Genomic DNA, 24,802 nt, shown 5'->3' with positions numbered 1-24,802 from the left:
CTTTGTAAGAGCAGACTGTAAAAGATGTCCTTATCTCTGGGCCTCTGTCCCCCATTAAGCATGGCCATGTCCAGATTCCTTGTTCTAGGGGATGGGAGGTATGGTAGGTCGGTATCAGCTACCTTTACATACAGCTGTGTGTGCTGCTGCAACTAATACACATACGGTGGAGTGTGAACACTCTGGAGGACAACAAACTGTATGTGTAACTGTGGCAGCTGTGTGAGCCTTGTTGTTATGGCTAGTCAGGGTAAGTGACCCTTTACAGTCCAACTGAGGCATATGATTAAGGTACGTTTGTTATGCAACAGTGCCAATAACAGAGTAGTAGGCAACATATAGCTCTGCTATACAGATATGTGCAGTGTGACCCTACCTGCAGGCATTTGACTTGCAAAACTGGATAGCAGTTAATTAATTAGCAGTAACTTGTGCGGATAAAGATTGCATGACTCAGTCATTAATTGCTGTCTTCACAATAATTTAATTGAAGTGCAACATAAGACTGGATTTGAACCCAGGACTGTGTGGGGCAAAATATACTGTATGCAAGGCATTTAACAGACTGCGCTACTGAGTCACTATTACAACAGGTGTATTTGCAAGGTATATGTGCAGACATACAGGCTGTGACCACATTGACTGCATCCACCAGCATATGCATGGCTTTATATGGCTGTATTTCTGCACCAGGTTCCCAGTTGAACATGTACTTTGCCTTTGATGCCTTAGCAGGTGTCATTCTACACTTTATTGATAAAAGGGTACATTTACCTGCTATAACAGGCCTCACTTACATCCATTATTATATCTTTGGTTGTCTAGTGGTGTATTATTCCAATGTGCACTCCTATTTTTCCCATTAATTTTTATTCCAGTTTGCATGGCACTGTATGATGCACAGCCCCACTGAGACATGCCTAATGACTGTAAGTGGCAATCACTATGTTTTGATGAAAACACCTGTTTAATCCTCATTTGTGTGGTGTGGCAGGTTAATGCAGTGTCCTCTAGGTGTGATGGGATTGGGTTCAAAACATGGCAGAGGCGTTTATTTTGTACATGTGTCTGACAATGGTATAAAAACATTTAATCATTACAGCTCTATTTAGCTGAGATAAGTGAAGTTGCACAGCATGGTGCGCCTCACAGGTCCACTCTAAAAAATTATAAAGAAACAAAAAAGGGGGCAATAGGAAAGTGGTGAAATGGGGGCAAGCAGGGGGAAAAACATAGTGAAAGGCAGGTTTGGATGTGCAAGAATGGTGTAGGAAAGAACCATAGTTATCCATTTCTTGTATAGCAACAGCTCTGCACTTTGACAGGATTTGTACATGAATTTGGACTCTCAAACCCCAGACAGAGGGGTGAGGACAACATAACTGGATTGTCAACCCAATTGGACCAAGTTACAGGTGTCCAGTGGACATGTGTGCTAAATGGAGAGCTATGTATGGGACACATTTTTTTGGGGGGTGCCCATTTTTTTAAGGTGAGAGTGGATTGTTGGGGCAGGGACATAGGTATGTGTGGGGGAGGTAAGTTGGGTAGGTGAGGATGCATTTGCAAACAGACACGACAGACAAAAGTGCAGACAGGGGTGGTGTGTGACACATGAGGGGGTGATCACCTTGGATTGGGGGGGTGTTGTGGAATCTGAGTCCCATGTGCCTCCAGATGGCAGCAGTGTGACTCACATCCCCACCCATGGGACTGCTGGCACTGTTCCTTCACTTCCCTGAAGGTGGCTGTGCTGGAGGCTGGGCAACAGGGCAACACTGCCCCGACAGGTTTTCCAGCATCCCATCAAATCCACCACAGGCATTGGTCATAGCCATGGTGGACTGTCCTGCACACCAGGACTGGTAGCTCATCCCAGGTAACTACTCTCCCTCTGCCACCACTCCCAGAGGGAGACTATGGACCATCCCCTGGGCTGGTACTACCCAACACAGCAGGTAGTGCAGGGGCAGCAGAGGGAGAACCACCGGTCTGGGTCCCAGATGTGCTGAGACCTGATGCCACAGCCAGTTGAGGCAAGGTAGGGATCAGCCAGAACCAGCCTACCTTAACATGCTGCAGTAAATGAGGTAAAGCAATAAGTTATGGTTAGTAACAATCAAACCATTCCTAATACTAATGGAATGGAACGTCATATTTATTAATTCAAATACATATTAATGTATATTATGTGCAACACAACACTATGTAACAAAACAGTCAGTATGGTAACAGCATGCTCCTGAATGTCCCACCGCTGGACTCAGAAACACACACCTTCTTCAACACCACCAGCCATACTGACAGATGATTGAACTCCAATAGATTCTGCTGAATTCCCACCTTTTATGCTTAATATAGGCTGTTTTCCCACCCTTAGACATCATTGAGCAACATTCAAAAAAGCGCTGTGTTGCTTAGTAGTGTGAAAACCAGTCAAGCAGAGCTGAGGACTGTGCAAACATGCACAATTGTGGTTTTAGTGAAACTGAGCACTGCACAAACATTGGCAGCCATTGCTATGTTTATACTGTGCTTAGCAGGTTTAAGCACAGTTACATAGAGTACACTGGAGCCATATTTTAAAACTGTGTCCATAACATGTGCAAGCAAAATAATTAACTACAGACAAGTTTTGACTTCCATGTATTCAAACCCTGGACCTACTACACATAAAGCTGTAACTCTATCCATTTAGCTACATCAATATTAAGAAATATAGTATACGTTCACATATACCACTGAGCTACCTGTTAGCAGTGCTGAGCACCACTCCACGCAGACACACTTAAACACACCAATAAATAAATAATTAATTAAATCCAGTTTCTATTTTTAGATGTCTGGCAAGTGTCAGCTATGCATGTATGAGCTGCGCTCAGCTGAGCTCTGCACCATGCAAACACCAAATAAAAAAAACACATAAAATGTCATTATGCTTATTAATTACATCCAGTTTCTATTTTTAGATGTCTGGCAGGTGTCAGCTGTCTACATGTGAGCACAGCTTGGCATTGCTGCACTCCACATTTAAAAAAACAAACAACAAAAAACAGACAGGACATTATAGAACATCATAACATTTGCACATTAAACATTTGACACACTGTACAACATGGCTACAGTGGTGGGGACCATTTCAGAAGTCGCACACTCATCTGTAGCCATAGTTACCTGCTACACATCTACCTACACTGATTCAATATCTGTGTTCCTTGGCTCTCGCTCGGCAGCGTGCCATCATTAATATGCATGGCATGCTGCTGAGGGGGGACCATGGCCATGAACATGTGTACATTCCGTGTAAGCTCTACATGGTGCCTACATGGATTTTATTAAATCCTGGGAATGTGTATTATTTACAGCCTTTCAATTAACTTTTTTGTGAGATACTAATATTTAACTTAAGAATGTTTCTTTTATTTCAGGTTCATAAGTATTGTGCATGTGGACTTTTTAAAAAAAACACATGCTTATGAATGTTTTCTGCTCCCCTTGACAGGTGACTAGGAGATCAACTATTTATTTTATTAGTATTTAATGGCTTGTTGCTGCTTATCTGTCAGTTGCTGATGAAGTCCTGTAGTGGAAGGTACAAAGTGTTCAAATGTTTTAACTTGTTTTTTTTTAATAAGTATTCATTTTTTTTTTGATTATTTGATACTTCATCCTTTGGGTTCTTTTCAAGTGTGTGGAAGTGTTTTTTTTTTTTTTGTTTGTTTAAACACTCACTTTGAAGTCCTTTGATTTGATTACATTACATAAAATCACTATCTGTGTTTAATGCCTCCCATTATTGTTGGTATTGGGTGGATCATACTCATTTCCTGCTTGCTGCTCATCACATACATTTCTAGAAATACCATTGTTATAACCTTGAGTAGAAACAACATTTTGCTGTTGTGAAGCCTCTGCCTGTGTTAGCAACTTAAGCAAATGAGTTATGCACCCAAGATGTTGATAATATTCAATGAATCATCTCCACTGATGTCACCCATGCTTGAAGGTTTAAACATATCAGAAAAAGACATCCCAAGAACATGATAATTTTCCAAATAGTACTAACACTGAAAACCAGGAAACTAGTCTAACAAACCACAAACCAAAACCAATAAGTTTATGAAAAGAGGATGGTACAATTATGCAGCACCAGAAAGATCAGTCAGCTACACTTTCATCCTACAGTAAAAATGATTTCTTCAGAACTAACATATGTAGAAAATCAGTTCCATACCATAGAGTCAAACATAATCATATGAAGTCGACAGGAGAAATGCTACTGACCAAGAACAAAATTCTACTTTAGCTGAGATACTTCCAATATCAGCACCATGTTCTGGCTACAACAGCTAGCAAAGAGAAGTCTCACCTTAGGGATGATGGAGGATACACTCCATTATAGGACATGAGACAAGGGCATGAGACAAGAGGCATGATCCATGTGGGAGAAAGTTTGCAATATCCATAGCAATATATATATATATCTGCAGGTTTGCCATGACAACAAAAATAACAAGTTTATATTGAGGGCTCAAGGATATAATTTGGCCATACTCTGCATCTGCATCCATAATAACAAACCAATATGTCTTTGTCCCCCTGAACATGAGGAGGAACCAGCAGGTGAGTAACTGCCTGTGACCTGCTGATGTGCAGCATAAGCACACTCGGCTGCTTGCTGCAGGTGATACACATGCACTCCTGCAGATGTTAACACTGCAGTGAGCTAAGCTGCACCCCTGCTAAGTAGGGGAACTGGTATTGACCACTCATTCTCATCCCTTATCTTGGCTCCTCCATTACAAGCACCACTAGTCAAATATGGGCTGTCTAGGATGCAATTGGTGTTTTAGTCTTCCGCACTACCGGGTTAGTGGGCCAGTATCCTGTTTTCTTATATATTTTGGCAGAAAGACAACTTCTATTAGTGCTTTTGCTAATATTCATCCAAATAAGTGATACCTTTTGCAATTAAGATATTTGGATTTGTTGTATAATGCTTTTAATTTGAAACTCTGAATATTGTTGCTATGCTGTCACATGTAGGGTTACTACCTGTCCCACTTTGCAAGAGACAGTCCCTCTTTGGGCAAATGTGTTCCACAAAAAAACACTAAAAATTGCAAATGTTCTGAGATTTTAAAACAAAAATGTTTTCTAAGTTTTCTTTGACAGCTGCATAAAACAGTTAGCTAGTATCTGAAACACCTAAGTGTTATATGAAATAGCATAAGCAACTGAAATGCTACAAAAATAAGTTTTTATTTTGGCAAAAAAAAGTGAAGTTCTGCCCTTTGCACTGACCTTGGTATGTTGTCCCACAAAATGTCACGTTTCTAAAAAAATGTCCCACTTTGGGCATCTGAAAACATGGCATACCTAGTCACATGCACTTTTTTTCCACTGTGTTTAATGTCATTTCCAATCCACATTTTTACATGGCATAATGTTTGCCTCTGTAATTGTAAATGTATATTGAGTTTATACAGATTTATCCAGTGTATTCTTACATGCATCTCTTGTCAAGAAATTGTGACTAGAAGTTTGAGACAATGATTTTTGTACACTTATGCATCATAAATGCTGATTTTTGTTTGCAATGCATTCAGCAAATTAAACCATGATTCCTGTTCAGAAATTGAGTATATCAACCTGTAGCAGATTAAATGCGTCTTGGGGCCCACTCTGTTTTCAATACATGGGCCCTCGTCCAACTCACTTGTTTTTTTTTTTTGTTTGTTTGTTTTTTTTTTTGAGAACCAGTCATAAATGACCTCTTCTTTTGGATTTATCTTCCTGTTTGTTTTAAAAAATTAATACCTTCCTGATTGTTTTCAGTGTATATTAATAGGTAGATAAAGGAACATTTGTTTCAGTCTTTGATTTAAATCTGATTATGCAAACATTTTTTCAGCAAGAAATTAAAGTTTACTAACTAATGACAACAAGATTATTTCAGAATATTTCAATCATAAAAGTCTCCTTAAAGCACTGTCATTATAATCTATCAATATAGAAAGAGATGAGAAGAGAGATAACGGGCAATAATGACCTATTTCTGCCAATTTTGGCTTTAATGTTAGTATTTTAATAATATTTTGTTTAATGTACACAGAGTAAATGCCAGACTCCAAATGGTTCGAGCCAATAAACATTTTTTTTAATTCAAACTGGTCTGCATAGATTTAAGTTTAGGAAGGGAAATGTAAAAAAAGTTACAGATCTGTTAAACACTAACTTTTAAGTTTGTAACTCTGTGTGATGCTACAAGCAGCACAAAGTAGCATTTTTGCAGTGTAAACAGCATACAAAACTGTCATGTTGCGCTATTATTGATGAAGTACAAATGAAATACAGGCTATTATACTTTGCTACACAACAATACCTCTTATAGTATCGTGTTCATAAATTCAAAACACCTAGCAGTTTACATACATCCTTACATGCCTGAGCATTTTCTGAAAATGTATGTTATAAAACATAAGCCAAATAATTATAATAGATTATACCATGGCCCCCTATTAATATTCCAAAATGTGCACACTGATTGGCCAGCGTGCACATTGTAAATCGACTTATACTAATGGAAAAAGGTCTGGTCACCCGGACTTTTTCCATTAGTATAAGTCTTTTTTTAAAACACTGTCTCGCTATGTTAAAAGAGTTTAACATAGCGACACAGGTTTAAAAAAAGCAATGGAGATCTCCGTTGCTTTTTTTAAAGCTGTCTCGCTATGTTAAACTCCTTTAACATAGCGACACAGTGTGTAAAAAGCAACGGAGATCTTGCTTTCTCCGTTGCTTTTTTTTTAAACCTGTCTTGCTATGTTAAACCCATTTAACATAGCGAGACAGGTTTAAAAAAAAGCAACGGAGAAAGCAAGATCTCCATTATTACTGTTTCGCTATGTTAAATGGGTTTAACATAGCGAGACAGCTTTAAAATAAGCAACGGACATCTCCGTTGCTTTTTACTGTTTCGCTATGTTAAACCCATTTAACATAGCGAAACAGTAAAAAAGCAATGAAGATCTTGCTTTCTCCATTGCTTTTGGCCACAGCTCTGATGTACTGCGTAGGCATGCGCAGTACATCAGAACTGCCGGATGCCAGACAGCTGTGGAAGGGCAGCAAAGAGGCATTATACAATGCCATTATTTAAGAAAAGTAATTGTTTCTTTTCTTAAATAATGTCATAGTATAATAGCAATAACCCACTTCTGGGTGTGGGTAATGCGGGATTTAACCACAGTTGTCCTTGTTTGGTCCCTCGGTCTTCGCCCTCGGGACCAAACCACGCCATCCGTGGTTAAATCCCGCATTACCCACACCCAGGCATGGGTTATTGCTATATTGTAGCCTGTTCATCCTTCCTAGTCATAAACTAAATCCAACACATGTCTAATGTCCCAGTGTCAAATGCATTAAAAAGTCCTACTTCAGGAGTCAGACAGTTAAGGACATGTGAACATACTAAATGCTATTGAAAAGTAATAATAATTATAACGGTACTTGGAAACATCCCCACATGTCTTAAAGTATTACCCGGATTCAAACTATTAAAAACACATTAACAGGTAAGATGTGTGTTGCACAAATTGATGCAATTCAGGTGATATATACCCTTTCAGAACTAGCACAGCAAGTTAGCTATCACCCATGCAGGTTCAGAATAATGGTGATGCATAGGATTCTTATCACTGGTTACTTCTTCTAGACTGGACAGGTGTATCTTGTTTGAGTATGTTGTTTTCCAAAATGAAATGAGTTAATCCTAACCAGTGAAATCAAAAATAAATTTCTCAAGCCATTGTTCTTTTAGTGGAACCAGTCATCAGTCAGCATAAGAACCCTTCACATAATCATAACCTAATCCTAAAACATTGACCTTAATCTCAACCCTAAAGCATAATTACTTAGAGCTGCTCATCATTTGGTGACTTTGCTTAGACGTACTGAGAATCTGCCTTCACCTGGAACAATCTTTTAGTCATAAAACGAACATGAGTATTTTGTTGCACTTCTATTATTAATTGTGACTGTACTTTAGCAGTTTCTTATATTATTTACATTTTTTCTGCACTTTACATTAAAAAACTGTACTGTCTTTTGCTGCTTTAAGTAGATAATTGTACTGTTTTACATTGTGTCTGATAGTTCTAGGGCTATTGTAGCTAGGCTGTATGGTCTTCTTACACTTGGGCTCCAAACCAGCCATTCTACATTAAGAAGGGCTTTTTTGCACTCTTGTGGCAGTAGTGTGCTGATCTTACCTATCTGAGTTAGGATAACTGGTGGAAGGCTTATTGTGTGCATCAGAGTAAGTTACACAAGTATATTTCAATAGTGTTTTAGAAATGTTCTTTTTTCCCAGTGTTTTTTTTTTTTTTTGGTTAGAGTTACTGCTTCTTCCCAGAGATGGTGTGACCCTGAAGTTGGTATTCTTAAGTAAGGGGAAGTGTGGAAGGCATACCCCCTTCCATAAACTCAGGGAAGTACCACTTTGTAATGAGCCAACTCAAAAAAAAAAACAGTTTTGTAACAAGTTGGCTCCTAATAAAAAGGATCATGTCCATCAGTTGCTGTCATAACCTAGTAATGTATTAATGCTTTATTTCAAGAACTTTATGAAGTACCACTTCTTGAGCTACAGTACCTGAATCACACAGCTTGTACATGTAAATTCATTGTGAAAAAGCATCTTCTGCAATGGAGTGGAGGACATGCCTGCAGAAGTGGTGCAGTGGAATAAAAAATTACCACAGCCCAGGTGACCCAAGTTTGACAAGTGGCTTGGGTGCTTGATGGCACAGACAGGCAGGATGTGCATAGCCTATCATGTCAGGAAGAAAGTGAGTGTACCTTTGGTCACATGCACTTGGTCTGATTTGCCTAGTGGAGATTAGGGAGGAACAGATGTGTGGTGCCTCCTGTGGGTGGACAGGGGCATTCTATAGCACCAGCCCTTTGCAAAAGGGAGATGTGGTGTACCTTGATGTCCTTTCAATGCTCCACTCATGGGCTGTCACTGAGATGGGATCAAAATGGATTGGCATTATGGAAAAACATAAAATCACTCTAGATGACAGTTTTAATGATAGCACACCTCAGCTGACCCTCACTGCTGATGGAGGAATTCATTTGCTAACTGGTTTTAAGATGGCAGGCATGGGAGACAAAAGGTGGAGAACATCTTTATGCCATCTATCCATGCGGTATAATTAGGAAAAAAATGCTTGAATCTACTGCAGAGTGACATAAGCATGAAAATGCACTGAAACTTTTTAGACATAGGCTTGTCAACCCAGCCACAACTTATCCTGTTTTATGGTAATGTCAGTACATTAATCCTTGGGTAATTTGTACATCATAGCATTGAATTTGTTTATAATCATACGAAATTTGGCAGTTTACGATGTTTCATTCCTTTAGCTCAACATTGATTTTCAAGCATAACTCTCAACAACTTTGCTCAAGAATGAGGAAAGCCAGCAATAATGTGGGAAAAAGTTCCAAAAATCAAGGACAATTTTTAAATATTAATCTAATTCCTTTAGAAAGTTATTTGAATAACATATTTTGAATCAATATGCAGTTTCTGAAGACTAAGAAGTATAAAACTCTAATTTGTGGCTTTACTGACTCACTGTAATCCTCAGTTATTTACTAGAGAATCAAAAATTGTAGAAAACTGTAGGATGGAAAGGGCAAAAATGTGAGGCGAGAACAGGGATGTTCAGCATAATCAGAGTCAGTTAAGATTTGTGTTAACAAGCCAAAGAGATTCTTAAACACACATACACACACGCACACACACACACACACACACACACACACACACACACACACACACACACACACACACACACACACACACACACACACACACACACACACACACACACACACGCACACACACACACACACACACACACACACACACACACACACACACACACACACACACACACACACACACACACTCTCACAAACATATGCACAGGCAGGATCATCAAACATGCATACAAGGCAGGACTACACACCCAGACGGAGTGCCAAGAAAGACACTTGTACCTAGAATGCAAACTGTAGCAATTTATGATATGGGATGTGTAGTAGTCATCTGATTCCCTTCTATAATAAGCAGTCACAGTAAAAACTTTCACCCTCCTTCTACCATTAGCAAGGGAACCTGTTTGGTAGGACCCCAGTTACACATCTCTGCAGCTTTTGATCAGCACTATTTACATATGAAGTCAAACAGCTGAGATAACGTTGATTGCTTACAATCTGGCTGTCTTCTGGGGCTATAAAGAATATAAGATCAGAAACTCTGTCCATTTTCAAAAATGATCTGAATGGTGACAGTTTAAATAAAACCATGAGCAGCCTCACGCATATACAGTGTGCACATATGACTTAACACCACATCACTCCCTAAAGCTGCACTTCCATGAACCAAGTTAGTCACCTTAGTCTAAATACACAAGGACTGGTGGTAAAATGTTCATAGGTTCATAGGTTCATAGGTTCATACTAGGCTATCTGCCCAAGGGCATTTATAAGTTAGTTTGAATAAAAACTATGCCTATCATTTTGCTGTGCCTCTGTCAAGCAGTGACGCTGAAGTAATCCCTGGGGTATATCTGCAATCTCCCATCCATTGGTCAAGATTCCTCTTGAACAAGACCAGAGAGGTGCTCTGCCTCACATGTACCGGGATTTTGTTCCACAGCATAGGGAGTCTCTGGGTGATGAATCTGTCCCTCCAGCACGTTCTATTTATAACCGTGTCAAGGTTTAAGTCTCTGTGGTTCTGAGGGATCTAGATTTTTGAGGTGAAGCATATTCATCAAATCTGGGTTTGACATGGCCTTATATGTCAGGCACAGGTCACCTCTGAGCAAGCTATGAGACTGAATAGAGCTGGAGTTCTTTCAGTCGGGCAGCATAAGACATATTTTTGAGACCCTTTATCCTTTTGGTGAGGAACTTTTGGGGCCTTTCAAGCTGCAGCAGGTGTCTGGTCAGATACATTCGAACGGGCATTGTACTCAATCATAGGTCTAATAAGTGATGAGTACATTGATCTAGATGTGAATCCTTCATGATCAGGTGGGTGATATAGAAGGTTTTCCTAACTACTTTAGCAACATGAGTGTCAAACGAAGGCTACTGTCAACCTGGGTCCCCAGATCTCTGATGACTTTTCTGTGCTCAGTGGATTGCCACCTATATGGTAGCTAGGGGTAGCCTTGTTTTTCCCAAAGGGTATGACTATGCATTTTTGGCGTTTAACTTCAGGCCATGGCTCTGGCACCAGTTATCCATTTCTGTGAGGCCCTTCTGGAGGATATCTGTGTCAGATGTGTCATCTGCAAACTTTGTCAGCCATAACCCTCCTGTGTTTGCTTGTACTTCAGAAAAGTAGATGGGACACCACTTGTGACAGGCTTTGAGTCTGACATGGCTCCAGCAACTCTGACCCTGTGGGTTCTGTCAGTTAGCCAGTTTGCAACCCATCTTGTGATGTATGGGTTTAGAGTCAAGCTGATGAGTTTTTCGATGATACCTGAGTGGGGTATTGTGTGGCCTTTGCCAGGTCGAGGTAGGCTGTATGGACTGCCTTTCCTCATCAATGGCCTTGGTGACTGTCTCAAAGTCAACCAAGTTTAAGAGGCAGGATCTGCCTTTGACAAAGCCAAACTGAGTTGGATCCAAAGTCTGCAAGTTCCCTATGTCTTTATTTGTGAGTTCCATTATGATCCTCTCCATGGCTTTGCAGATAAGGCGGGTCTGTGGAGGCAATCCTGAGGTGAGGCTAAGATTAAACAGCTGTCCTAACTGTGGGTTTAATTCCTCATTGAGTTCATGGGACACCATCCGGTCCCATGGATGCTGTGTTTTTGCCTTAGTGAGGGCAGTTCTCACCTGAGATGTTTGGGGGCTACAATCCTCTGGAATAGATATCTCAAGTTTGCACTGAACCTGTCAGCCAGTATGTTGGCAATGTGTGTAGGTTCAGTAATTTTCACATCATTTTGAACTAATTCTGAGCATATCTGGGAGTTTCCTCCTAGGTTTCTAACATAGCTAAAGAAGGCCTTATGATTCTCTTTAGAGTCCTTTTTCTCTCAAAATTTGCCTTGGATGATTTTATGAGAGCTCTTAGTTTTTACTTATAATGATCAAAGGTGTCTTACCTTTCAAGGATTTTGCTCTATCTTTGTAGTAGCCTCTTTTGTTGTAGAGCTTGTTTATGGCTGGGGTCCACCAGACTGGACGCTTGCCTTTGGTACAGAGAGTCTTAGTTTTGTTTGGGATTGCCTGATCCATGCAGTCCTGTAGGTGCTGGTAGAAGGCATTTGTAAGTGATTCAGCGGTTTGAGTAATGTTTACCACTGGCTCAGGGGCCTTAAAGGAGACCACACTAGTTTTTAGAAGTGTGAAATTGGCTTTTGAGAAGTTTTTCACTGTGGTCTTTTTGTTTCAGGTGATGAGGACCTCCAGCGAGATTAGTTTATGATCTGATCTCACCAGTGAGTGTTGAACATTTTGATCCCATGTTCGTGATGATGAGATCAAGTATGTTTTCTCCTCTTGTGGGGATGGTGACTAGTTGTTCCATGGCATTTGAGTTTATGAACTCCAGGAATCTTTGGGTTAGAGTGTTCGGGCTTGAGTAGTGTTCCCAGTCTATATTAGGGTAGTTAAAGTCACCTAGTATGATGGTGTTTGGAGATACATTTATCCCTCCAATGTTTTCAGGAAGGCCATGTGAGGTTCCTGAGTTTGAGAGGGTGGCCTGTAACATGCTACAAATTGCAGAGCAGTCTTGCCTATGGTTAATTGCACCTGGATGGTCTCCGATGCATCATGGTGTCCTTTATGAATATGGACATTAGTGCTGGGGTGCTCTCAGGAGCCTTGAACCAGGTTTCTGTCACAGCACAGACATCGATGTTCTCCATATTGAGAAGGGCCGCATCTTGAGATTGAGACTTCTGGCATTGAGCAGCATTACCCTTAGTTTTTTCCTTTTGGTGTTCTAGGGTGGTAGGTTTAGAATTTGAGCCTTGCCTAAAAAGGCACTATGGGGTGGCAAGAGCCTTTGCCAATATCCGAAGCCCAGGGTGACAGGTGTCCAGCATGTCATCCCAGGCAGACAGACATTGATCCCCTTTGAATGACACCAGAATTTAAGCCAATTATTAAAGCTGATCATCTTATCACTGTATTGTGGCATCATTCTAGGTGAAGGTAGGATACTGCTCAAGGTCAGGGTCATACCTGCCTGGGCTACATAATCAGAGAGCTCCTCGAGGTCCCTTTTCATGTAGTCCCTCAGGTCGTTGACACCAGCGTGGACAATGACTGAGTCGCTGTTGAGAGACCTGAGTGCTTGCGTTATGTGGCGGATTCTGCGCCTGGACGGGCGGCTGTGACTGTCTCTTTACTCAGTCTGGTGCAGTGTGTCTGACTATGGAATCACCAATGACAAGTGTGTCTGGCATTTTGTTTGGCCTTAAGGGCTGTGACTGTTTGACACTCTGACTGTGTGGTCTATGTGTTGCATGTGTTGGGTCGTGAGGTGGTAGTTGTTTGGGTGTCTGCTTTGGTGGCCTCTGCTGTTTTGGTAAATTTTGATCAGAGCCTCCAGTATGTCTTTGTGTGAGTATGTGTATGATTTGAAGTTGTGATGGTACCATGTGTGACTGGGTATGTATTGTGTGTGGTTACCTTCTCCTCCTGTCTGGTCTTGCCAGTCCTATGTTGAGAGAGCTCAGCCTCCAGTTTGGCCGTATAGTTGCATCTCTCGCATGTATTTGTGTTTTGTGGGAGAAGGAGAGGATTGTCTGTGTACATGAGGCAGTTGTAACATTGCCTCAATATTCCCAGGTTCACCAGTTGAGCTGGAGAGGACACTAGCAACTGATCCCTCGACATACTAGAAGTAGTAGATAAAGAGACTTTCAAAGGACTCCGTGGGTTTTAGGCTGGTGGGGTACTATCTATAATAAGAGTGCTTTATCAAGGTGCAAGTACTGTAGGAGTAAGTGCTAGGCTTTACAGATAGAGAATAGTCTACTTGGGAATCAAGTAGAGATGAACTTTTCAGTTATAGGATATGCTGGTTAGATCAGCAGTACAGCTCGAGGAAGGTAGTTTTAAAGGAAAATTGGAAGAGTGGAATTTAGATGGCCCAAATAGTTTAACCTTGTTTAACCGCCGCTGCTCTTGTGTGCAACAGTGGCTGAAGGGAGCTAGGAATTGGCCCAAAACGACCAATGGACTACTAGTTTCTGGCTGAAACTTCACCAAATCAGACAAAAAGGCCTGTATTTCATTTATTTAATAATAAAAAATACTTGTAATGTTAGCAGCTGGTACATTCAGCATAGAAGCTAATGAATAAACATTAGCAGCGCTGAAAGCAAGATCTTTAAATAAAATTATTTAAGTTTAGATAGCCTAGGTAGTATACTGGGTGACCAGCTATGTTCCCCACTCAAGCCATGGGCCTCAGATGGTTGCATTAATTGCCCCTATTATAATCTGCTACTGATATCAACTTGTCATACAAAAACTAACATAGTGTCTTTCATCAAAATAACAAATTTCTTCAGGGTCCTATGACGGAAGAATTAGCTGTAAAAGCTATATGGCTTTAGCATATCATTGCCATTAGTAAGCAGGTGTGCAAGTCCAACCTTCATTTAATGTTCTGTATTGCCTGATCTGCTGTTGATCCTTCTGAAATTATCATGAACTCATACTCTGCATGTAAGGTACAGTTGTGTAGACAGTAACATTATTAACTCACAGCAAAATGTTCTCCAGTTCAGATCTTGGCCGAATGCCTTCTGTGTAGAATCTGCATATCCTGTATGTTCATGCGTATTTTCTCTGGGTACTCCAGCTTCTTTGTATATCCCAAGTATGTGTGATGGATTCATAGGTTTATAAGTAGTTAATTAGGTTTATAGTCTAGGAAACCATTGGAGAGCCTAGCCCAATTTCCCAATTACTCTAGAGCACTGCCTGATTAAATGACTTGCATGAAGTCACTCAGTAGGCAAATGAAGGCTGAGGGAATCAAACCCTGTTCCACAGGAAACAACTTGTTTATAATTGAATTAAAGTAACTAAATAAAGACATACATTTGAGTTTCAGAATTCATATTCTTCAGAAAATGCATGCGAACACAAATCCTGTTATTCTAGCAACTTTCTAAGTGCAATATTTCAAATATGTTTTTATTTTTGGGCCTTTGTTTTCCCATTAGTTCAGGCATTGTCCGGATTTCTAGTGCTAAAAGGTCAAGAAATATGGTATACACATCCTGCAATCTGACAGCCAGTTATTAATTGTGTATAACCTGGGTAAATGTTTCATTATCAGTTCATAGGAAGTACTGATGAATTACTTCAATAAATCAAGGCAGAGCACTGATGCAACACAACCAGTGTCACTGCTCTCACTGATGTCCTTATGAAAACATGAAGGATTACAGAAACAAGGTCTAAGAGATATAAAACCATGTCTAATAGATGGCAAAAGTTCAGCAGGAAAGTAATCATAACATTTGACCAAAGCACAAGTTAGACTTATTGATCTATGATTAGTAAGGTCAGTATGACTTCTTCCCTTGTATATTGGAACAGAGGCACATAACAGTGTTGCAATGATCAGGAATGTATACAGTACAGCATTACACATAATTCATCCTTGAGATTACAAAAAACAGGACCCAGGTATTCTATGAAATATCCATAGTATTGCAAACCTTTATATATGTTATATAAACTTCTGTAGGAACATTCCCAGGGCAACATATTTTAGTTGTATTTTATGTAGTTGGAGTTGTACTGGTTGCTCCTATATGATCTTGAAAGACAGGAGCTAAGTTTCTATGATAACAGGTGATTCATCATGTACAAAACTGTTACAATGCAGATTATTTATAGCAATGTGTCACACCAAGCTGGACTTAATTTTGAATTAGCTCTAGATTCAATTATTTGTTTAGATAATAGTGCTAAAGCCTCATATAATTATTTTCCTATTAATGGATAATGTTCATTTCATAGCTATTTGACGTGCCTGTCTTTTCTTATTATAATTTCTGTTTAAATTGTGGTTTCCACCAGGCTGGATTGAATTAAGTTTCTCTCCATCCATCCTCAACCCCTTTTTCCCATTTTGCATGTGGGGTCAAGGTGTCATTTCAACTGTGACAATCATCTCGAGCTAAGGTTTACACCTCCAGGTGGCTATACCTGCCACGGTAGATCATCCGTACCACTCACTCACACCTAGAGCAAATTTAGAGTGCCCAGTCCACCTACTGCATGTCTTTTGAGTGTGTGATGAAACCGGAGCACTCAGACAAAAGCCACACAACCGCAGGGAGGACATGCAGACTCTGCACAGAAGGCACCTCAGCTGAGAATTGAACCAGAGAATCTCTTGCTGTGCAGTGACAATGCTAACCGCTGCAGCACTGAGGCAACCCAAATTAAGTTTCTCTCTCTTTTTTGTTGCTAAAGTCAACCTTGAGAATAAAATGGTCATTTATGTTATGCTTTGAATTACAAAATATATTCCAACAGTCACTGTTTGGACTTATCTTGAAACTGTCCATCCAGTGCCAGTGAATTGCTCCATAATTTATTGATTTTCGGTAAGCATTTTTGTTTTCCTATAGGATAGGAGCATCCTTGCCATTACTAGATGTAATCCACAGACTCTTCTATGAAAAATATGAGTTCAGTTTTAACTAGGAATCTTGAAACAGTGTTGTTTAATAAGTAATCAAACTCAAGAGTCTAAAAATATTTTTATATAAATTACTAACAGTAGAAAACAAAACATTTTTGTTGGTAACCTTAAGCATTAGAATGCTTTCTTATGCATTAAGGGTATTTCCAAGTTAATCTGATTTTGATGTAAGGTAAGAAACAGTTCATTTATCTCTGAAAATGCAAATGTAAATGTTTTGCTCACTCCAGCCTGCTATCTGAAATCAAATTGTTGGTTTACTATCTTTACAATTTCTTGCATTTCACTTCAGGCGAATTAATAATAAGATATACTGTGCATCCTTACATTTTGATCTAAACAATTCTTGATTAATTTTAGTCCATCTGCTTTTGTAAAAATCTATTGACCTAAAGATATGCATTGAAATTCCTGCAGTTTTCCTTGTAGAATAAGCTGATGTTATTCTTTGAAAGTACACTGATATATCAAGCTCTCACTGCATGAATATGTCTATGGAACCAGGGCATTCTGAGTTCATAATTTCTGACAAAGGTTAATTAAACTCAGCCCACCTACCCAGTTTACATTTCATGTCTAGTGTCCCTTAACAGATCTACTCTTCCAAAATGCTTGTATAAAAATTTGTTAGTTTATACAGATAAATCTCGTGATATTAGCAAATGTATTATTTTAGAACTTAAAAAAGTGGCGTGTTAAATGTTTGCACTGCATTTGAAGTTTTTTTCTTGAAAAATAAAATGCATTTGTTTATTTAATGTATTTATTTATTTATTGCAGGAAGCCTTTTGGAGTCCATGTCTCTAAGTCTGAAATTTTCTCCAACAATTCTACGTGTGTTCCGAGTTGTAAGAGTTGGACGACTGGTGCGACTAATCAGATCCCTGAAAGGAATTCGAAAGCTGTTATTTACACTGATCATTTCTATCCCTGCACTGTTTAACATTGCTCTGCTTCTTGTACTTCTTATATTCATTTATGCCATTCTTGGTATGAATCTGTTCAGAGATATACCAAGAGCAGGATCTATAACCGATGTTGTAAACTTTGAAACCTTTGGAACAAGCATGCTGCTTCATTTTAGACTGGCCACAGCAGCAGGATGGAATGAAATTTTTCAAGATATACTTAACAGCAATGCACAGCCATCATTTTTGTGCGTATTTTATATGATTTCCTATTTAGTGATAACATTTATGGTAATTATCAATATGTATGTGGCAGTCATTTTGGAGAACTTTAATGAAGCCCAGGAACAAGAATTAGCAGGAATAACAGATGATGACATTGACATGTACTATGAGGTTTGGAAGGTATTTGATCCTAATGCTACACAATTCATTACATATGAGCAGCTGCCTGATTTTCTAGACAAACTTAATCCACCACTAAAAATATCAAAGCCAAATGGGGTAAAAATTGCAGCTCTCAATCTTCCACTTACTAATGGCAACAAACTGCACTGTTTGGATGTTCTAAATGCAATTTGCTCAGTCATTCTTGGAAACATAAAGGAAACGGATCCACTCAAAAAGCTTCACAATCATATTGATGAGAGGTCACAAAAGAAATTCCCTGTCCGTATTACCATGCAGACAATTACAACAACTCTGATGATACGAAAAGAAACAAAAGCTGCCACAACCATACAGAAAGCTTTTAGGAAATGGAAGTTACGTCGGGCTCTTAAAGTGAATACAAAAAGACTTGAATGGCAGTCAACAAGCTCTTCAAGAAATTCCTACAGTAGCTTGTGCTCTAGTAGTCCTAACACATTAAAATAGTTGAGTTGCATAAAATATCTCTAGTCTGTAGCTTAAATAGGAACAAATTATAATTTAGAAGGGACATTCCTAATTAAGACATCCATCTCTTCTTAAAATGCTTCATTTTACTGATGGACTGAATTGAATTTTTAATGCAACCGGTAATAGCAGGATTTGCTTAACTGAATAAAAAACATATACAACCAAATGGTCACACTTATTACTTGAATATCATGATAAATCTGGAAGCTATTCCTGACAACATCCTAGTAAAGCAAATATTAAAAGTAATATATGGGCCAGTGTATAGTAATGAGATTCTAGAAAGTTCAGCAGAATAACTGGTCAGTAAAATGCAAATGTTTTACTTTTTTTTTAATGCACTCTGCTTCATGCATAGAAATACAAGCTATACACTCTACAAGCATCTTAAATAAAATTACTTATTTCAGGTTTTCAGTATGTGTGCATGCAAATAATGATACATCATTTTTACTTGTCAAATACAGGATACAGGCCGCAGGGAAAGCTTTGAAACCTGTATTACTTTTAAACAACTGAAAATTATATTCAGAAAATAACCTGCATATTCTTAATAGTTTTCACAAACCGCACAAATATAACTGCATTACTTCTTACTATGACTACATGTCTTGTGTTTCACACACTGAAGTAATGTGCTTACTAAATGCTGAACAATGTATACAGCTAGTATCAATCCATCACCTTTATACCTTAATGCTGAACATGGGTCCATTCCACCTCATAATCTAATTCTGGAAAATATAGGCACATTTTTTTTTCTTTATTAAAAGTGTTGAATACGTGTATTTGTTTATCAAAAAACTATTTCTCTACATGAAAAATATTAATTGCGCTTGAAATCATTTAGCTGCTTTAGCATTATCACTGTTTAGTACAGTAAAGAGGACTCATAATATTCTCTTTGAAACAAAGATTCAGATGGTACCAGAAATGTTATGGCATGGTTTATACAGAGATAGCTTACATCCTATGCAGCACTACAGAGATAGCTTTATGTAGTGCATATGCTTATTATATGATTTATAGAAGCCTTGCGGCTACATGCTGCTGGATAACACATCTCTGCTTTACTGTGCAGTGAGTGATTATGTACATTTGGTTGGCTAGGGGTGTGAGCTATGAAAATTGGGCCCTTGCATTTCTTTGTGTACTCCTCTGCAAGAATCATGTCATAATGTGGTGATTCGGTTCCCCTTCAGAAGGTCGAACGACTGAAATCTCAAAATGCATATGGTCGAGATCTTATGCTCAAAATTTCAGAAGCTCGACCTTCTGAAAGGGGATCGGCATACAGCGCAGAATGGGAGATTTCCCTTTCTGCGCTGTAGTGCGATCTCAGAGTTAGAATGAATAAGTAGTGGGGGTGTGGGGGAGTGCAGCCCCCCATGTGGGGAGTGCAGGGGAGTTTGCCCCCCTGCAGAAACACTGTTTTGTACTTACTTGCTTTTTTTTCTTTCCCTTTCAGAAGGCGAGCTTCTGAAATTTGAGCATATGGCTTCGACCATATGCATTTCGAGATTTCAGCCGTTCAACCTTCTGAAGGGGAACCAGTGATTCATATGTCTCCACACTCAACAAGATCTATGCAGAATAGCTCTACAACTGTGTAAGCTGTGTACATGTATCTAATATCTGCATTGGAGCTATTGTTTAAGATGGGGCAATCTGCACACTTACTCAAATTGCTAATCTAGATAAGTACTGTAGGTGTGAGTATGTATGAAAATGTGCTGCTAAGATGGTGTGCATATGGATGTGTGAGTGCGTGTGTGCATGCGTCTGTACTTTGTGTGTATTCATGTAGGTCTGTGCACCTATATGTTTGCACATATTTGTGTGTGTGTGTGTGTGTGTGTGTGTGTGTGTGTGTGTGTGTGTGTGCTTTCTTTCTCTATGTATGTTCATGCGCCCATATATACACATCTGTATGTGCTGATGTATGTTTGTGTATAACAGCATATATGCAGTATTTGTTTTTTCCCTGACAGCTAGGAAAAAAACATTCTGTAAGCTGCAGTAAAGAACCCTCTCCAAAAGTCACAGCAGCTGTCAGAAAATACCCCAACCTCAAAATGACAGTAGGTCATCTTCAACGTATTACTGCAGCATTGATCTATAATCTCTGGTGGAAATGTTCAGTCTGACTGCTGTCAAACTACAGTTACTGTAGGTAGGTACTGTCTGGTAGTGTGTGCAGGCATGGGTCTGGCTGATGATTAACAATGAAGGCAGACATTTTTGCTTCTTTATACTGCACAGGCTATAGTAGTTGGCTAAGTGCTCTTATCATTCACATTTCTAGCAATAAATAGGCAAATCTTCTGGAAATGCAGTATTTGAGTGCTTCACATCAGTTTCTAGCTTGTACATATCAGTATATTGTATGTATTGCCCTTTCATGATGAAAGACTGATGGGATCAGTATGCTGGGACAAGACAGCTCTGGTATGGCTAAAAGGGCAGGGTATTAAAGCATCACTCTCTATATTTCTGCATATAGTGATTCACAGATATGCAAATCAGATTTTAATCACAGTGCCATGTGGTGCAGGCATTTCTGTGAGTTGCTGTTTTGCCATGGAGTCCAATTTAGCTTATTTCAGCAATGCAAGTTGCACTTCCAAGCAGCTGGCTATGAATTCTAGATTATCTTGTATATGTTTTTTTGTTTAAAACATAATCTACATGTTTCTTTTGGTTAGCAATTAATCCATTTAGGTCATAAAGAGGCAAATTTAATTTTCCTTAAAGTATATGCGGGGATTCAGAAAGTTTACCGTCAGTGATGAATAAGGCTTACTACTGGCAGTAGTTATTTCTAATTTAGGTACAGCCATTACATGTGCTTCTATGTAGTCTGTAGACGCACCACCATGACCTGACCATCTACCTAATGGTAAATGTTAAAGAGGCATACTGAGGGAGTGGCATCTGATAATTACTCATATGTTCCACCCAGAAATTCCTGTGGTAAGTGCTTTAAGCAGCCTAGTGAGTCAGAGAATTGCTCAGCTGTTGTAAATTATCACCACCAGCCACATTAATTGAAGTCTGCATTCACCCATTATTTCAGTGTGTGAGTATATGTGTGTGTGTGTGTGTGTGTGTGTGTGTGTGTGTGTGTGTGTGTGTGTGGGTGGGTGCGTGCGTGTGTGTGTGTGTTTGTATAAATAAGAGTGTGTGTTTGGTTGAGGGGGTCTGTATTATAGTTATTGTCTGTGTGGGGAGTCTGTTTGTGGGTGTGTATGTATGTATGTGGGATGGGGGGTCATTTCTATACCTCCCCTAGACTAATAAGCAAAGACTGTCATCTAAGGTAGACTAGACACTAGGGACTGTTAAATATTATTATTATAACACAACTTAACAGTTAATAGAACAGCAAAGTAATCAGCATGGGGTATATCATGATTAAGAAGGAGTATGAAACACTAATGTCTGCCATTATTGATTGACTGTCATGGTCCACTTGAAGGAAACAGGGTAGTTCAAGAAGCAAGGTCATGTATGTTCTGTAACATCAGGGGCAATTGCAAGATATGAGAATGTCCTTGTGTGTGTGTCTGTGTGTGAGGAGTGAATGAGGGAGGTGCTTGTGCCAATGTGATGTATGGGCTGCCAGAGGTGAATACCAAATCTACGCACTTAGTACATGTGGTAATCACCAACTGATTCAGATTCATGTAAATTAGCCTATAATGATATCTTTCCTCATTGCAACTATGTGTCACTAACTCACTGTTTTTTTTTTTTTTTTTTGTGATTGTATTAAAGGCCCCCTTTTGATGCAGCCTTATCACTCATAGCAGGGTCTTTCTGAACTTTGGCCATTATTGTGAACTTTCTCTTACTTAACAATGAATCTATTAAAAATATCATTATGGAAAAAAAGTTAAATAATCCTTGTTTCTTATCTGCAAATGCACAATTTGGTCCTGTGGAAAGGTATTCAATTAGACTTCCCAGAAATTTCCTCCATTTTGTATCCTTATGATGCACATGGTGACTATTTGAAGCAGGTCCTGAAACACAGAGATTGAATGGCCAAAAAATCAGACTTACATATATTAAGTTTGAGATGGCCATTTCTTGAGATATTCCCTTTCCTCTGAGGTACGGAAATCTCTGAGTTAGTGTATGTAACTTTGAGGTTGTGGGGTGGGGGGCACTTGTCTCCCACATTGGAGGGTACAGGGCATCTTGACCTCTGGCAAAAAAGAAGTTTAAAGGAGAAGAGCGATGTTCAAGATTCTCTGTTCTCCAACATTTTCATTTTATTTATTTTATTTAGTTTATTTTACATTTGTTGACCGGGCTAGTCCAACTGAATATGTGTCCATTTTCAGTGGAGGCCCTGGGAGAAAAGCTCCACATACAGATGAATATTTACGAAGACATTGGTACATTACAAAGTTTTAAACTAATAAAAAATGAAAAGGTGGACTCTCTCCAGTAGCCCTCCGGAGGCCAAAAACAGTTCAATAGAATGATAAAATCAACGGGTAAAAACCACGGAGGGCTACTGGGGAGAGTCCACTTGTTCATTTTTTACATTACAAAGTTTTGGCAATCATTTCATTTCATTGGATTTAGCTTATTAACCAGGAAAATCCTAGTGCATAACAGCTATGGGTATTCATACAAAAATAGGTACAATGACACCATCAAACTGTAAAGTCATACAGAAAGTCACATAAAAATCCTAGTGTGTAACAGCTAAGGATATCCAACATTTCAATAGGGAGCCATTTAACACAAGTTTCAAAATTTATAGTCCATTATGTATTACTGTCACAATACAGACAGGAATGGACCTATTAGTTCAACAATGTTTGTGCAGTTGGCATTTTTTAACCAAATCACCAAATTTCACTGTCCTTGCAAGGATTCTTCATCCAGATATCTTCCTACTCCCAAGGACTGACCCAAGCACTAATATTTTTGTTTTGTTTATATGTTTATTTTCTAGGAGATGTTCAGGAGATACAATCCTTGCATTTCTTATACCAGATTCCCTTGTGGAGACTATAAAAAGGACAGTGCCATTTGAGGGATTATATCACTTGCACAAGTGTGAGGAGCACCAAACCTTTTGGACTTGTGAATGCTTGTTATTTCCATTAAAAAAACATTTAGCAACTATTAAAAACAGTCAAGGAAAGGAAATAAATAAAAATACATGTGTTCCTGAAAAAGTTATACCCCCATACAGACACTCAGACATACATACATGCATACATATACAAGTGTGAATTTTAGGTGCAGTTTTTATAGTCATACATATGTAATTTTCCAGTTGACAAGCTTCTACTTCTTTCCAATTGTCCAGTTAAACCCCCACCCAGTTAATAACAGCAAACATTCAAATGAGAAAACTTTTTGTTTTCTGTTTTCCAAGCTGCTGGACTGCTCTGTGTGAGATGTTGTGGTACAGCGGGATCTGGGAATTTGCCCTGGTCTGCTGTTCCTGTATCTCAGAGTTGGTGTGTGTATATATATATATATATATATATATATATATATATATATATATATATATATATATATATATATATATGTATGTATAAATCACTGAAACTCATTTGACTGAGCACACTTGACTGAAAGCTCACTTCAGTGGAAACTCATTTGACTGAAACTCTTTTTGTTGAAAGGTATATGCCATTTTCCCCAATGTAGTGTGATCCTGGAATTAGTATATATAGGAAGGGGCAGTGTGGGGGGCATGGCCCCCCACATAGTTTGGGTATATATTGTCTTCTAAAAAGAGTTATTCATTGGAGTTGTAAGTATCCATATATATCCCCCCTTACTATATATACTAACTCCATAAATGAGTTTCAGTGAAATGAGCTTTCACTGAAGTGAGCTTTCAGCAAAGTATGCTCAGTCAAATGAGTTTCAGTGAAGTGAATTAGACCCACACATATATATATATATATATATATATATATATATATATATATATATATGGACCACTTCACTGAAAACTCACTTCACTGAAAACTCATTTTGTTGAAACTCATTTTGTTGAAAGTCATAAATGGCCTTTTCCCCACTGTAGTGCAACCCTGGAGTTAGTATATAAAGTAAGGGTGTGTGTGTGGGGCACAGCCCCCCACATTGAGGGGGGTGTGAGGGCGTAGCCTTCCACATATTATAAGCATTTTAAACTATACACAGTGATACTTACAAGTGCAATAAATAA

Source organism: Protopterus annectens, chromosome 2.part2 (assembly GCF_019279795.1).
Source record: "Protopterus annectens isolate FY-2018-M chromosome 2.part2, PAN1.0, whole genome shotgun sequence".
NCBI lineage: Eukaryota > Metazoa > Chordata > Ceratodontiformes > Protopteridae > Protopterus > Protopterus annectens.
Note: the sequence above shows the minus strand (reverse complement) of the source record.